This window comes from Chelonoidis abingdonii, chromosome 21, assembly GCF_003597395.2.
Source record: "Chelonoidis abingdonii isolate Lonesome George chromosome 21, CheloAbing_2.0, whole genome shotgun sequence".
NCBI classification, from domain to species: domain Eukaryota; kingdom Metazoa; phylum Chordata; order Testudines; family Testudinidae; genus Chelonoidis; species Chelonoidis abingdonii.
Genome location: NC_133789.1, coordinates 15628206 through 15645421, shown reverse-complemented (window position 1 = coordinate 15645421; position 17216 = coordinate 15628206). Strand labels below are relative to the sequence as shown.

Genomic DNA, 17216 nt, shown 5'->3' with positions numbered 1-17216 from the left:
GGCAGGGGGCTCAGGCAGGGAGTTGGGGTGCAGGAGGGGTGGGGTACGGCAGGGGGCTCAGGCAGGGAGTTGGGGTGCCGGAGGGGTGGGGGTGTGAGTTCTAGAGCGGCCCCGGAGGGGCAGCCGCCCGCACCACGACCAGGGCAGCTCCTGGCCCCATGCCGCACTGCGCGGCTCCAGGAAGCAGCTGTAACCACGGCCCCTGGGGGGAGCAGAGGTGGGAACAGGGCTCCGCTGCTGCTCCTCCAGGTACCTCCCCCGAAGCTCCCATTGGCCGCAGTTCCCTGTTCCCGGCCAATGGGAGCTGCGGGGGCGGTCCCTTGAAGCGAGGCAATGCAGAAGCCCTACCCCCAGCCCAAAGGGCCATGCTGCCAGCCGCTTCAGGGAGTGGTGCGGGCTCCTGGGGCAATCCTGTGGGCCGGCCCGTGGGTTGTAGTTTGGCTACCCCTGGCCTGGAGGTAGGCGCGGGCCGCACAGAAGAGCCCCGTGGGCCACGTGTTTGAGACCCCTGACCTAGTGTCTGTGCTTCTCCTGAGTCAGAGCTCTGCTGTCCCCTCTGCATCCTGTGAGCGTTAGACACGCCAGGGAAGGTCTCCAGTCCTATGTGTTCTCGCAGCCTTTCCCCGCTGACAAGGATGGGGGCCCTGTGGCTGGATCCCTGCTCCTTGTACTGAGAGTGGAATTTAGCCCTTCGTTTTTCAGGGGAGACGTGCAGGTCTTTGCAATGGGAATATTCTCTGCCTGGCAGAGGGGAGGGCGGTGCAGGGCTAAGGTGGAGCTCGCCGTGTGCCGAGGGACTCCGGGGGCTGTACTAAGTAACTTGCTTTGCCTTGGGAAGCTGATTCCTATCCTGGTCTGGGTCACAGGAGCTGTCACTGGACCAGTAACAAAGCTTCAACTGGCTTTGTAACCCACACACCTTCTGGGTGTGCTGTTCTGTCCCACCCAGTGGTACCAAGACCACTTCGAGAGAGAGAAAGATTAATGAGTTTGCTCTACAGCCTTAGCTAACAGCCAGTTGGCTTTTTCCTCATGCACAAGCCCCAGAGGACCCAAATTTGCTCCCACCCACAGACTACCAGGGGCTGTTGGTGTTACAGCAGCACTACCCCGCTCTCGGATTGGATAGGCCTGTAACATGGGCACATATGTAGCACGGGGCAGCAAGGGTCAAACCTGGGCCAGGCACAGCCCCTAATCTGAGCCAGGGAAGTGCTGCAGGGAAGCAGAAACTGCTTCAAAGACTGAAAGGTGAGATCCATGTGGCTTCCTTTGCTCTGGTTCAGAATGGCCATTCCAGGCCAAAGCAGCCTTGGTCTAGGCAGAGCTACCCTGAGCCCCCAGTGAGGACCCTGGAGACACCCCGTGTTCTTGAGGAGGAAAGCAAGCAGGCTGTGCAGGAAGGAGGGCCCCAATATTCCCCATTCACATTTCAGCCTGCACAGTGCTGAGCTTGTCCTGTTGTGGCACGGGCCTCTCTCTAATCCAGTGCACACGAGTGCCCTGCATCTCTTGGTGGTGAGCGTGAGGTGGGAGGGGGGGAATGGCGAGGAGAGCTGCCTAGTGAGTGACAGTCCCACTTCACAGCAACTTTTGAGGTTCTGACATTTGTTTTTGGTTTGCTATGGAACAAGCCCCGAACCTTCTGTAACAACCGAATTATGTCTGAATGTTACTTTTCAGCTCAGATCCTGAGTTTGAGGCATCTGTGTCCCCATAGCCTGGCAATAGCTCACTGGACTGTGGGAGAACCAGGTTCAGGTCCTAGCCCAGCCTGATTCAAAGATTCCTCTGAGTCAGGAAGAGCAGGGACTGCTCCCCAGGCCTCTCAAAACAGTCCTGATTTTTTAAATTTCTAGCAAAACATTAGAACATAGGAACGGCCATACTGGGTCAGACCAATGGTCCATCTAGCTCAATATCCTGCCTTCTGAGAGTGGCCAGTGCCAGGTGCCCCAGAGGGAATGAACGGAACAGGTAATCATCAAGTGATCCATCCCCTGTCGCCCATTCCCCAGCTTCTGGTAAACTGAGGCTAGGGACACCATTCCTGCCCATCCTGGCTAATAGCCATTGATGGACCTATCCCCCATGAACTTATTCACAACATCCTCTGGCAAAGGGGTCCACAGGTTGACTGTGCATTGTGTGCAGAAATATTTCCTTTTGCTTGTTTTAAATATGCTGCCAATGAATTTCATGTGTTGACCCCTAGTCCTTATGTTATGAGAAGGAGTAAATAACACTTCCTTATTTAGTTTCTTCACACCAGTCATGATTTTATAGACCTCAATCATATCCCTCCTTAGTCATCTCTTTTCCAAGCTGAAAGGTCCCAGTCTTACTAGTCTCTCCTTATACGAAAGCCGTTCCATACCCCTAAGCATTTTTGTTGCCCTTTTCTGAACCTTTTCCAATTCCAATATATCTTTTCTGAGATGAGGCGACCACATCTGCACGCAGTATTCAAGATGTGACCATACCATGGATTTATATAGAGACAATATGATATTTTCTGTCTTATTATCTATCCCTTTCTTAATGATTCCCAACATTCTGTTCACTTTTTTTACTGCGGCTGCACATTGAGTGGATGCTTTCTGAGAACTATCCACAGTGATGCCAAGATCTTTTTCTTCAGTGGTGACAGCTAATTTAGCCCTCATCATTGTATATCTATATAGTTGGGATTATGTTTTCCAATGTACATTACTTTGCACTTATCAACACTAAATTTCATCTGCCATTTTGTTGCCCTGTCATTCAGTTTTGAGAGATCCCTGTGTATCTCTTGGCAGTCTGCCTGGGTCTTAACTATCTTGAATAGTTTTATATCATCTGCAAATTTTGCCACCTGACTGTTTACCCCCTTTTCCAGATCATTTTTGAACATGTTGAATAAGACTGAGCCCAGTACAGACCCCGGGGAACAAATGACACTAGATATACTCAGATTCCACATCACTAATTTCTCCTCTGCTGAGCTACAAGTTTTCAACCTAACTGTTGTCTCGTCTTACTGCCCTGGTTTTGTTTAGCACTGTGGCTCAGATAGTTGATCTGATGTTTCAAAAAGCAAAATGTAAATAGTGTCACCCTCTTTGCCAAACATTAGCCGGGGCCACCCCCTTCCTAACTGTGGGCCATGGACCCCTGGGGATCCGCAGATTATGTTGAAGATTTCCAAAGGGGTCTGTACCTCCATTTGAAAATTTGTAGGGGGCCACAAATAAAAAAAGGTTGAAAACCTCTGATTAACATGGATACCCCAGTCCTGGGATGGAGGTGGTCACAAACAGCTCACAGGTAATACCCTCTTGGTGGAACTCAACTCAGCACCAGTGCTCAGGTCCCGGAGAGCCACTCTGCATCAAGAATTGACTTTGTGAGAGACCAAGGCAGAGGGCTGCTCCACACCCCACTATACCCAAACCTCATGTAACAAAGCTAAAGTAACACAGCATGTCTTCCCAAGACTGAGCATTTGCTCACGCATGAAGAAGATTATTCAGAAAGCTGTGTAACAGTGCTGCCTGGTGCCACCTGCCCTATCTACAGATAAGAGAAGGTGGTTTGTGTCTTTGAAAAACTGGGATATGTGGATGAGGTGCTCAGCTTTTTATTTTTTTTCTTTCCGGTGTGCGGCAAAATCTCTTTTGCCTCAACAAGCTGCATGAGGATCTCTGTAGGGAAAACAAGGGTAGGAAGCTGGAGCCCCACTGGTAAGTTTTAAATCAAGTTTCTAAAAGATCTGCTCCAATTCAAACAGGAGACACTTTGGGGATGTTCAGTTACCTGTGTTACACAGGAGATCAGACTCGATGGTCACAGTGCTCCTTTCTGGATTTATGCGCCTCCATACCAGCTGGATAAATCCTCAAGCAGGTGCCTAGGGGGGGAGTTTCCTACCAATGTGTGGGGTTGTCTCACCCATTTGCCATTTGACTGGCATTGCCGTCTCCCTGTCCCTCCCCTCGGCTTATGCCCAGTTTTAAATCGTAGCTTTTGATTATTTCTGCTATTCTGAGGCAGTGTCTTTCTCTGTTGGCTAGGAGAGTCAAGGGAGGGACAACTGGGGGGGCACAAGTAGGGCAATTTGCCCAGGCCCCGGGTCCCGCAGGGGCTCCCATGAGACTTGTTCAGGGCCCCTGGAGCGGGGTCCTTCACTCGCTCCGGGGGGCCTGGAAAGCTCTCGCGGGGCCCGGACCCCCAGAGCGTCTTGTACTCTGTGGCTTCAGTGGCAATTTGAAGGCGGGTCGTCTTTCCGCTCTGGGACCCGCCACCGAAGTGCCCCGAAGACCCACAGCAGGGGGTCCTTCCGCCCTGGGCGGCCCTGCTCTGGGTTTCTGTCTCACTGGATTGGATGAACTGACCATCCCTCTCCATTTGAGGCTCTGCTCTTGCTTTGCACACTTAACCCTGGAGGGGTAGCTGCTCAGGTGATGGTTCTGCCTGGGGCCCTGTAGCCATCCAGGCTGGCATGGTTTGTGACTTTTTTTTCAGAGGATTTTGTCCTGTGGTGGGGGAGGGGTTGGCTGTTTGCGCTCTTTTTCGGGGGGTTGTGTGTGGCTGGAGGCTGCTGGGAGGCAGGGAGGTCAGTGCTTTGTGCAGAGTTCAGTTTGTGCTACTCTCGGGCAGTCTGGTGTGGGGAGATAAGGCTGCTCAGGGGGCACACAGAGCTGGGATCCAGGTTTCTCTAGTGTGCAGCCAGACAGGTTGGATTTTGCCATCTTAACAGTTATAGCAGGAGTCTGAATGGATAAAGCAGGTGTGTACCGTAGTTTCTCTTCAGAGCAGTGTGGCCTAGTGAATCTAGCAGTGGACTGGGTCTTAGGAGATCTATGTTCTGTGCCTGCCCCTGCTGGGTGGCCTGGGGCAGGTCTTGTCGCTGATTGGTGCCTCAGTTTTCCCCTCTCTAAAATGGGGCTAATGAGACTCACCTCCTCACTAAAGTGCTTTGAGATCAGCTGATGACAAGTTCTATATGAGAGCTCAGTATTTTGAGCAGCCTCTTTATTCTATAGAACACTCTTGGTGCCTTCCCCTTCCCCTGTCGGGTTTCATTGCTTCCAGGGGCACTTACTGAGGCACATCCATTTATGGGGCTTGCAACATAAGACCTGAGTTTGTTCTGGGCCAGGATTCCTGATTTCCTCAGACGGCTGGGTGCTGCAGCATGACTGTCCTTGAGAACAGACAGCTTCTTTCAGGAGCAATGAGAGGAGAACTGGCCCCTGGGAGCCATTCAGTGCTAGACCTGGATCCGAGCAGAGCTGGTACATTCTCAATCTACTGCCTGACCCTTCAGCCATTAGTATGTACTGTTTCTATACAGGTAGCAGCTAGGAACCCATGGTCCAGCCCCGCATTGTGCCAGGTGCTGTCCAAACACACAACAAAAAGTTGGTTCCTGCCCCAAAGAGCTGACAGTCGATGTGTACAACAAGAGAGGGCAGGCGGACACACACGGACAGACAGGGCAGGACAAGGAGGCAATGAGACAGTATTGTCGGCATGAAGGGCAGCGGCTTCAGAACACCCCCTACCTAACAGTTGTCTTGTGACATTGCCCTGCCTGTTTGCATGCCATTTCTCTTCCCGTTAGAACAGCTGGAGGGGGTCTGATGGCCTTGGTTTACCCCACTCCTGTTTGGTAGCAATTTGTGGGATCCCTGAGGTGCCAGACTCAGTCGGGAGGGGAACTGGGCCACACTTTTTGATGAAGAAACCTTTTTCCTCCTCAAAAGCACATATTTAGGTCAACTGTAATCGTTTGCAATAGTTTATGCCAAATTAATATTCCCCCCCCCCCAAAAAAATAAGAAGAAACAATCAAAATGCAACATTTCTAGTCTTCGATTTGAAACTACCTTTCACTTCAAAATTTGACTTCCATTTAATTTTATTTTTAAAAAAGAAGACGGTACCAAACTCAAACCCAGAGCAAGTCTTTTGGTTTGGGCTGAAGTGAATTCTGTTGTTTCTTTTCACTGAAAAATGAAAAGAAAATTTCATTGTGGTGCAGCGGGACTGGATTTATTTTCTATGGTTTGGCATGGCTCCTGCACCACAGAACCAGGTGCTGCCCAGCTCTAGTCTGAAGCAGCCTCACCAGCCAGCAGATCCTGCCCCTTGTTCTAACCCAGGGGTCGGCAACCTTTCACAAGTGGTGTGCCGAGTCTTCATTTATTAGCTTTAATTTAAGGTCTCGCATGCCAGTAATACATTTTAGTGTTTTTAGAAGGTCTCTTTCTATAAGTCTATAATATATAACTAAACTATTGCTTAGTAAATAACTATTGTAAAGTAAATAAGGTTTCAAAATGTTTAAGAAGCTTCATTTAAAATTAAATTAAAATGCAGAGCCCCCCAGACCGGTGGCCAGGACCCAGGCAGTGTGAGTGCCACTGAAAATCAGCTCGTGTGCCGCCTTTGGCACCTGTGCCATAGGTTGCCTACCCCTGTTCTAACCTGAGCCACGGGGCTGCCTGGCTGGATCGACCTTTCGCTGTGATGCAGTTAGTGAGCTGCTCCTAACTCTGCTCACCATGGATCACTCAGGAGCTGCTTGGGCTGAGGGGTCCCCCTTGTGTGTACGTCCCAGGGAGTCTGTCCCCTCTCTCCAGCACCCTATGATGGGGCTGTATTCAGAGGAACTGCCTCCCACTTGACTGGCTGCCTGGAGGACGAATGCCGAAACTGAGAGAGATCGATGCTACCTGAAGAACCCCTCAGGTCCTCAGGTTTCACTCGTGACCATCTGACAGCAGCAGCTGTCCTGCCAGCAGGCACCAGCTGAGCCAAAGCCACTCACACTCTCGGAGTCGAAGGAGAGTGAAAATCTGACCCTAAAAGCTCTTTCCTTGGGACACTGCTTTTTCCATCAAAAAGTAAGTAATTGATTAAGACCTGGGTTGCTGCCAGGCAGCCGGTCAGTGTCTCGGAGCTTTTTCTCCCTAGAGTAGCACAGATACTAACCGACAAGCCCCCACTCTCCCTGTGCTTTGCCTAAATGACAGTGCAGCCTGAGGGCTCTCGCTACCCTGCTCTTGGTAGCTTAGCACTGTGACGTCCCCGGGGTCTAGTTAGGAGCTGACAGTGTCTGGAGAAACACTGCTTGGTTGTGCTTTTTCTGCCATCAGGTGACCCTGGCTCCAGACTTGGTCAGTCATGTTAGGAAAAGAGGAGAAAGTCGTTGCAGAGAGTGGCAATAAACAGAAAGCAGACAGTAAATACAGCCTTACGTGGACTAACCAATCCCAGTTGTCCCACTAGGACGCAGACCCTAGTGACTGCAAACTGACTGGTCCAGTTAAGGGGTGGGGGCAGAAATTACACTTCTATTCCATCTTCCTTCTGCTGAAGCACACAGCTCAAAACACAGCTTTAAAGTCAGAAATCCCCTGGCTCCTGGCTTCTCCTCCTCGAGTTCTAAATATAAATTTTGGCCAGTCCAAGCCGGAGGTTTCATGAAAGGTCTTCAGGCTGCCCTGGGTAGAGAGAGCTTGCTGCATCTCCTTTTGTGGAAAAGATCCATTGGCCCCTTTCTGCGCTGAAGTTGGGCGCCATGGGAAAGTGCAAAGAGCCCCTTGCGGGGAAGGTCATGAGGAGAGAACAATTTCTGCGCTGTTGCAAAATGGCATAAGGTGACGTGCCAGGAGAAGACGCCATTTGAAGCTATTGCGAATCCTCTCCTATTTCCTAGCCAAAGATTCCCTGAGCCTGCAGTGTGTGGTGTGTACACAAGCAGCTGATCCCTCCCAGGGCCATGGGTCCTGGTGCCAGGATAACACAGAGAGGGCGGAGGGTGAAGAGAGGCAGAATTAGGAGAGGGGGAGAGGAGAAATAAAGGACTGGAGTGAGGAGGGGGAAGGGGAAAAAGAGAGAGGATGACTGAGAAAGGCAAGAAGAAAGGGGATGAAAGAGGGAAACCCAGCGGGGAGGGGGACTGGAAACAAATCACAGACTGGATAGATTCTGCATGGGACTCACTCACACCTAATGACAATTTTCACATGCCTGCTGCATACACAAGGGGCCATGCAGCTACCGAATATGCAAGCAGTAATGCACATACAGTATATGCACAGAGCTATGAATCCGCCTCAGATGCAAGGGTTGCTGCACCTGTTGTATACACAAGAGGCCCTACACCTGTCGTGCGTGCAAAGGGCTGGGCACCTGTTTTGTGCAGCAGGGGCCATGCACCTGCTGTGTATGCAATGGGTGATGCACTGGCTTTATACACGACAGATCAGACACCTGCTGTGTATGCAAGGAGCGATGCACTGGCTTTATTCACAACAAGCCATTCACCTGCTGTGTATGCAAGGGGTGATGCATCGGCTTTATACATGATGGGCCAGACACCTGCTGAGTATGCAAGGGGTGGTGCACTGGCTTTATACACAATGGGCCAGACAGCTGCGGTGTATTCAAGGGGCCAAGAACCTCCTGTGTACCTGGAACCTGCTGCATCCCTCAGGCCATTGTCCTGTTCCATAAGACTTTCTGCACTGTCCTTTGGAAGCCAGCCTTTAACTTCAGTTTTGGCCTCTCGGTCAATTCCCCCAGTGGCAGTTGTTTTAACCCCCACCCAGTGGGACTGAGAACAAGAAAAAGTCTGCAAATAAATACACTAAATGCATGAATGAAGTGCAGTTCTGTCCGTGCCGTGGGCCTGACTCTGATGGAATAAGTTTGGGAACAGATCAGATCCTCAGTGCACAAGAGGTTTAAAACCTGGCTGGAGAAATCACTGGAGGAGACAACTCTGCACTGGTGCCCAGAAAATGAACTGGATCATTTTCTCCATCTCTGATGTATACTGTGAACTGGGAGAGGAAGCAGTGAAACCAGTGCGAGTTAGGCACCCAAATACTTGAGTGGCCTATTGGGACTGGGCAGGGCGTGCACCAGCCCCTGGGGGGACTCCCCGAGCAGGAGCAGCAGCTCTTGTGCTGCCCCCTGCCCAGTAGCCCTGGGGAAGGGGTGTGCTGCGGATGTGGTTGAGGATACACGGTGTGAATTGGGGGTGTGAGGAAGAGGGGCTGGAGCACTCTGTGCGCTGGCAGTTCTAAGCTATCATGCAGCCCATGTGGGGCAGTTGCAGTATGTTAGAGCAGCCCAGGGGGCTACTCTGCCTTATGCCAGGGGCTGCACTCAAACAGGAGCAGCTCACAACAGTGGGTGCTTTGTTGTAGGAAGATCCTATCTGCCCTCACCATTCTGAGCTAGCTAATACAGAGCGGGCCTTGAGCCCATTGGCGAGGGTGTGCGGGTTTAGGGGGCTAGGCAGATGCTAGGCTCAGGTCAGCAATGGAGCAATGTGTTGTCTAGCCAGGGCCTGGAGCAGCCTGCTGCATGGGCAGTATTTGGAAAACAAATGGGGGCAGTGTGGGGTGGATGGGGAGGGTGCTGTGGGCATAGACTTCCGTCTCAAGTTGGCAGGTGGCTTCCCAGCCTCTCGAGCAGTGTGCAGAGCATTTTCAGGGTGGATTTGTGGCGCCTCATTGAGAATTAGGTGGGGATAGTGGCCAGGTGGAGGGATCCAGGCTCTCCTTAAGTGATGGGAGATTAACTGATTAGCACTTCCTGACATGAGCATTGAACCCGGGGCACTGGAGATCCTGGGATTGTGCTTGCAAAAGCAGGGTGCTGCAGGCAGGGGTGGCGGAGCCTTCCCAAAAGTGGGGGGCAGGCCCCCTACCCCTGAAGCTCCTCCTCTTCCCTCAGAGGCCCCACCCCTGGCGAAGACGGAAGCCAGAGCAGAGCCAGGGAGCCTGAACCCGCCGCCCAGAATGTCGGGGGGCAAAAGCAGCCCCCGGACCGTGTCCCTGCCTCCTGGAGTCCCTGCCCAGGGCAAGTGGAGGGACCCAGGCTCCCCATAGCTGTCCATGAGGCTCTTACCCTGATGCGGCTCCACCCAGGGCGCAGCACCTTGGAGCCACAGCCTGGCCATGGTAAGAGCTACACAGACAGCTGTGGGGAGCTGGTGCAAACCCTCCACCTGCCTTGGGTGGGGGGCCTGGGAGGTGAGAACACGGGCCGGGAGCTGCTCACAGGCTCCCCCGCACCCTGGGCAGGTGGAGGGTCCACACAGCTCCTCACAATTGCCCAGGCAGCTCCACCAGCTGCTGGCCCGGCTGGGGGGTGGAACTCAGGGAGAAGGGAGGGGAAGGAGCGGGATCTTGTGGCAAAAAGTGGACAGGTCAGGCCCCCTGGTCTCCCTTGTTCCAGCACCCCTGGCTGCGCGCACAACATCCTCCACCTCCCTCCTGCGGTTACAGCTGGGTGTGGCACCGGTGCTTTCTCAGAGCATTGCTGGGCCACTGGGTCACCCAGAGGTGGCTGCATTTCTGAGTGGAGTGGTTTCTGCCTATGAAGTTTGCAAAGCACTTGGGGACTGTGTGATGAAAGGGACTGGAGCCCCAGGTGATATTAGCACTGCAAAGAGGCAAGTGATGCTTGGGAAGCAAAAGGCTGATGGAATTACGACGTCCCCTTTCAATGCACGGCCGCTTATGCCATCCTAACTATGGAAATGTGCACTTAGATTTCAATCCCCCGACATAACTGCGCTGCAACACCAACTTAATAATGCCACCTCCATGAGTGGTGTAGAGTCACAGTCAATGTAGTTAGGCCACTGTCAGTGCAATTGATAAAATGGCTTCTGGTGAGGACTCACACTGTTGACATGAGAAGCAAAGTGTAGACACGCACAACAGATATAATTACTGCAGCGATGGCATACCAATGTAAGTTAGGTCGGCTTCCTTGTGTAGTGTAGACATGAACTCGGTCTGAGCCAATCCGATCCCAGCTGGGATGAAAACCAACCAGAGACACAAGCCATTACTGCTGCAAAACAAAGAATTGAGGTCACTATCTGGAGAGCTGGTGACAAGAGCTAATGAGGTCAGGGAGGCTGAGATGCCCTCAAGCCTTGGTCTGGAATTACACCAAGGCCAGAAAAGTGAAAAGGAACCTGAGTGTAACCCAGGATTCAGGCTTTGTGGTTATGAGGCAGAGAATGGGTGCAGAGGTGTCTGTCAGTGCTGTTGTGGTACTTGGGGGTAGGCTCAACATGCTGAGCTCAGTTGTGCACCTTTCATGGCCCCTCAGAATCTCATCTCTGGAGCTTCCTGGCTTGGGACAAAATCATTAGAGAACATTCAGGAACCTCCCCCAAAGGTGCCAGCTCCTGCAAAGAACAATGGGGGCCGCTTTCTCCATCCCAATAGCTGGGGACAAAAATTGTCCTTGGTCAATTGCAGCTTGGTGGCCATTTGGATGGAGTGGAGGGCATCTCTTCATCTGCTGGTGTCTGGTGGGTACGAGACCATCAAACCTGAATAAAGTGGAGATGTGATATACCTTGATTTTAGTCAGGCTTTTGACACCATCCCACATGACATTCTCGTAAACAAACCAGGGAGATGTGGTCTAGATGAAATTTCTATAAGGTGGGTGCACAACTGGCTGGATAACCGTACTCAGAGAGTAGTTAGTGGTTTGCTGTCAAACTGGGAGGGTGCATTAGTGAGGTCCCACCGGAATCAGTTCTGGGTCCAGTGCTGCTCAATATTTTCATTAATAACTTGGACAACGGAGTGAAGAGCATGCTTAAAAAAGGGCAGGATTAGAATTCAGGATGACTGTGACACAGAGGAGAATTGGTCTGAAATCAAGAAGATGAAATTCAGTAAAGAGAAGTGGAAAGTACTGCACTTAGGAAGGAAACATCAGATGCACAACTGCAAACTAGGGAATAACTGGCTAAGTGGTCGTACCGTTGAAAAGGATCTGGGGGTTATAGTGGATCACAGAGTGAATATGAGTCAACAGTGTGATGGAGTTATGAAAAGGCTAATATCATTCTGGGGTGTGTTAACAGGAATGTTGTATGAAAGACACAGGAGCTATTTGATCTGCTCTACTCAGCCACAGTGAGGCCTCAGCTGGATACTGCATCTAGTGCTGGGCACCACGTTGTAGGAAAGATGTGGACAAATTGGAGAGAGTCCAGAGAAGAGCAACAGAAATGTTAAAAGTTTCAGAGGGGCAGTTGTGTTAGTCGGTATCAGCAAAACAATGAGGACTCCTTGTAGCACCTTAGAGACTAACACATTTATTTGGGCATAAGCTTTTGTGGGCTAGAACCCACTTCATCGGTTTAGAAAACCTGCCCTGTGAGGAAAGATTAAAACAACTGAGCACGTTTAGTCTTGAGAAAAGATGACAAAGGGGGAGCTGAGAACAGTCCTCAGTTAAGGGTTGTTACAAAGATGACATTGATCAATTGTTCTCCATCGCCACTGAAGGTAGGACAAGGAGTAATGGGCTTAATCTGCTGCAAGGGAGATTAAGATATTGGGAGAAACGTTGTGGCTCTCAGGGTAGTTAAGCTCTGGAACAGACTTCCAAGGGAGGCTGTGCAATCCCCATCCCTGGAGGTGTTTAAGAACAGGCTGGACAAACACTTGTCAGGGATGGTCTAGATCAGGGGTAGGCAACCTATGGCACAGGTGCTGAAGGCGGTACGCGAGCTGATTTTCAGTGGCACTCACACTGCCCAGGTCCTGGCCACTGGTCTGGGGGGCTTTGCATTTTAATTTAATTTTAAATGGTGTGTCTTAAACATTTTAAAAACCTTATTTACTTTACATACAACAATGGTTAAGTTATATATTATAGACTTATAGAAAGAGACCTTCTAAAAACATTAAAATGTATGACTGGCAAGCGAAAACTTAAATTCGAGTGAATAAATGAAGACTGGGCACAGCAATTCTGAAAGGTTGCTGACCCCTAGTTTAGATTTACTTGGTTCTGCCTCACCACAGGGGTTGGGCTCACTGACCTCCTGAGGTCCCTTCCAGCCCGACACTTCTGTGATTCTATAGAAACAGGCAAGAAAACTGAAAGCTGCCTGAAAGCCCAGCTCAAAGCATGGTCCAGAAATAATCCTGAGCCAGTATCTAATAGCAGAGCTCAAAAATCAGCCTGCCAAACCAAACAAACGGCAACTCTGAGAGCATAACCCAACGAGCAGCAAAATGGCCACCCACACCTCTGTCCTTTGCCCGGCTAACCCCTTGAAGCTGTTCTCCCCATCAGCCCTAGATCTCTCTATTCTTGATCCAACATGAAGGCAGGCATTTTAATAGAGGCAACTCCACACCCACATCCCCCAGCTTCTCGCCTCTTGTGGTGGAAGCTGTGTGGGGCCGTAATAGTGAATGGCCCAGAGGGGACCCTGAGGCACAGGGAGAGTCACTTGATTGCTGCCCAGAAGGAAGCTGGCTCTGGCGCATGGAGGAGCAGCCTGAGGGGAGTTCTGCAGTTTTGGGGATGCAGGAGGGTAGTTCACCCTGTCCCTGTGGCCTACTGTTCATTGACCCAGGAAGTGGCCTGGCATGGGGGAGGAATGCCCTTGAGCTGCAGCAGGAAAATTGAGGTTTTACCTCAGGTAAATCTTCAGAGCTCAGACTTGGAGGGAGCTCATGGAAAAGAAAGATGGGAAAGACCTGTTAGGCCTCTAGATCACCACTGAGGGCCTAGCAGGCCATCACTCTGCAGCATGTTTCCTAGTGCATTGGTTGGTCGGATTCAGCGCCCCACTTCCTGGGACTCATACGACGTGCCCCACGCCACGGTTCTGCAGCCCAGGCTGCTGGCTCCCAGGAAGCCTTTCCTGCTTTTCCAGTTAAATCCACCCTTTTCAGGCTCATCCCATTTGTCCGAGATATTTCCCCTGCAGCATCCTAAGTAATTCCTCTCCTCCCGGGGGCGAGCACCCAGCCAGTACTGGGGGGTGCCAGCATAGGTGTCTTCCTCCCCATCCCTGTAGTCCCTTAGTCAAGTTAGACATTGCCACCCTCCAGATCTCATTCTCCTTGTACTGAGGACCCTGGCCGGTGTAGCGCTAGTGTAGGGGCTATGTTGGAGAAAGGGGGTGGAGAAAGGTAGACTGTGCTGGCAGATGGTCCCGTAGGGTCAGCGTTACCACCTAGTTGGTATTTAACTGGCCTGGGCAGGTGTTTTATGGATTTGCCAGTTTAGAACATAAGAACGGCCCTACTGGGTCAGAACAGAGGTCCATCGAGCCCAGTGTCCTGTCTTCCAACAGTGGCCAGCACCAGGTGCCCCAGAGGGAATGAACAGAACAGGGAATCAGCAAGTGATCTGTCCCCTGTCGCCCATTCCCATCTTCTGGCAAACACAGGCTAGGGACACCATCCCTGCACATCCTGGCTAATAGCTACTGATGGACCTAGCCTCCATGAACTTCTCTAGTTCTTTTTTGAACCCTGTTATAGTCTTGGCCTTCACAACATCCTCTGACAAGGAGTTCCACAGGTTGACTGTGCATTGTTTGAAGAAATACTTCCTTTTGTTTGTTTTAAAACTGCTGCCTATTCATTTCATTTGGTGACTCCCTAGTGCTTGTGTTATGAGAAGGAGTAAATAACACTTCCTTATTTACTTTCTCCACACCAGTCATGATTTTACAGAACCTCTAGAATATCCCCCCTTAGTCGCATCTTTTCTTAGCTGAAAAATCTCAGTCTTGCTAATCTCTCCTCCTATGGCAGCCGTTCCATACCCCTAATCATTTTTGTTGCCCTTTTCTGAACGTTTTCTAATTTCAATATATATTTTTTGAGATGGGGCGACCACGTCTGGACGCAGTATTCAAGATGTGACCGCACCATGGATTTATATAGAGACAATATGATATTTTCTGTCTTATTATCTATCCCTTTCTTAATGATTCCCAACACTCTGTTTGCTTTTTTGACTGCTGCCGTGCATTGAGTGGATGTTTTCAGAGAACTATCCACGAGGACTCCAAGATCTCTCTCTTGAGTGGTAACAGCTAATTTAGACCCCATCACTGTATATGTACAGTTGGGATTATGTTTTCCAATGTGCGTCACTTTGCATTTATCAACATTGAATTTCATCTGCCATTTTGTTGCCCAGTTACCCAGTTCTGTGAGATCCCTTTGTAACTTTTCTCAGTCTGCTTTTGATTTAACTAACTTGTGTAGCTGCCAGAAAAATAATGTAATCTGCCAGGTTTTTTTTACGTGGGTCTAAAGATTTGCATTATTGTCACACTGCACTAGGATAGCTAATGTTCAAAGTGTCTGTGTCCAGACAGAGATTCTGCAATGTTCCCACTTCTTCAGTTTACATGATTACAGAGAAAAACCGTTGAAATACAGCACCTGTCTGCACACCAACATGCAAGTGCACTGCATAGGTGTGTGAGAGAGGGTTTGAGCTTTGAGTCACAAAGAGGAAGGAGACATGGGGTATCATGTTGACGGCGGTTGCGTTCTGGGCGGCGACGCGCGACTGAGAGCTGCCCAATTCAGAAAACCAATTGCTCAAAAAGGGCAGTTCAAAGCCCTAGTGTGGGTTTTTCCCCGCTAAGGAAACCAAACAGCCCAGAACAAAGATGGACTTTGTTTCACCCCACTTGGCTAACCACAAGTCACAAAGCAATTCCCTTAGACCATCCAGCTTTTCCCCAGTATTCCCCCGCAGATGCACTCGTCCTAGCAAAAGAATGGTTATGAAAACCAACACCCCAGTAAAAGAAAAAGGTTCTCTCAATCCAAAGGATCCAAGCCCCAGAACCCAGGTCAATATACACGTCATATCATTACCCACAAATTCAATGCTGTTGCCAATCCTTTAGAATCTAAATCTAAAGGTTTATTCAATAAAGCGAAGAAGATTGAGATGCAGAGCTAGATTGCGTTAAATGGAATCATTACATACAAGTGATGCGCAAAGTTCTTGGTTCAGGCTTGTAGCCAGTGCTGATGGAGAAACTGCAGCTCTCTGCGAACTCACCCGCTGGGATGGTCATTCTTCTTTGTTCAGAGCTCCCCCTCAAGTTAGGTAGCAACAGTTCCTCAGAGGTAAGAAGCAGGACTGAAGACACAGATTGGAGATGAGGCATCAGAAACCTTTATAGGCTTTTTCCCAGTGTGTAGACACCTTATCTTGTTCTTTATGTGGGAAAATTCAGCAAAATGGACTCTGGAGTCACATGGCGCATAGTTCCTGTCATACTTGCCTGAGTTACAAGGATATTGCCTTCTCCAATGGCTGATCATTGTATTAGTCTTGATGGTCCTTATGGCCATCAAGCAGCTAGGCAGCCTTAACACCAACTTGTCATGGGGATGCTCTTGGATGTCTTCCCAGCCAGCCATAGCCATAAGTTTGACTATACAGACAGTTAGAGGCCAATACTCATGAAATTCAATTTAACAAATGAACATACATCATTGTGACAGACCCAGGCCCAGCGCCCCTGGAGGGTACAGGAAGTCTGGTCCACTTCTAAAGGACCTCCCCCCACCCATAAGAGAGAGGATCACAGGTCTAGGACACCAAGTATTCTGTGGACAATAATGACAAAAACAGGATCTGGGAAGTGAGGTCTAGGGCTATAACGCACTGGGTAATCCGATGGGCGAGGGTAGCCGAGCTTGAGGAACCCCAGACAACGCCCATCTCCTTGAAGGCGTTCAGGGGCCAGTGGACACTGACGCCGAGCCACTCCGCTCGGATTGCGAAGTGAACGGACAGAGGAGCAGAAATAGGCCCACTAGTCGCAAGGAAATAACCCGTTGGCCACCTCCTCTCTGCTGGGTACAGTGAGGTGGTTAGAGGACAATAACTGGCTCAACTGGCGAGCTAGTTTTCTTTGTGCCTTCCCGCTGAAGTGACCAGAGCGAGGTCTTGCCACTAGAGCTTAGTCAGGAATCTTGCTAGAATCCAATCAAGGCAGACAGGCTTGATTCAGAACACCTGCCGCCATAAGGCAGGCTCAATCAGGGCATACCTGGGGTTTAAAAAGGGAGCTTCTCTAGTCAGATGGAGAGCGTAAGTCAGGGAGAGCGTAGTGCGTGTGAGGAGCCTGGAGCAAGAGGCCCGTCACGAGCTGTGAGTGGAGGCTTGCCTGCTGAGGACTAAGGAGTAACAGCATTATCGACACCAGGAGGAAGGGTTCCTGTGGAGGCTGGGAGGATAATAGAAGGTGTTTGGCAGGAGGCCTTGGGGAAGTAGCCAGGGAAGGTGATAGCGTGTTACACAGGCTTGCTTACGGAGGCACTATAGACAGCTGCAATCCATTTATTGCCCTGGGCTGGACTGGTAGTAGAGGGGGGGCGGGCTCGGGTTCCCCC

The 17216-nt window shown here is 50.5% G+C and overlaps 1 protein-coding gene across 1 annotated transcript in view; it reads left to right on the top strand.

Moving 5' to 3' along the window:
- Positions 1-6784: 6784 nt before the first annotated feature.
- The window catches only part of SCN4A (sodium voltage-gated channel alpha subunit 4), a 170352-nt gene continuing 159920 nt past the window's right edge, over positions 6785-17216 (top strand). Inside the window, exon 1 of the mRNA XM_032768355.2 lies at positions 6785-6890. The gene's annotated coding sequence lies outside the window, so the exon portion shown is untranslated. The remainder of the gene's footprint in view (positions 6891-17216) is intronic.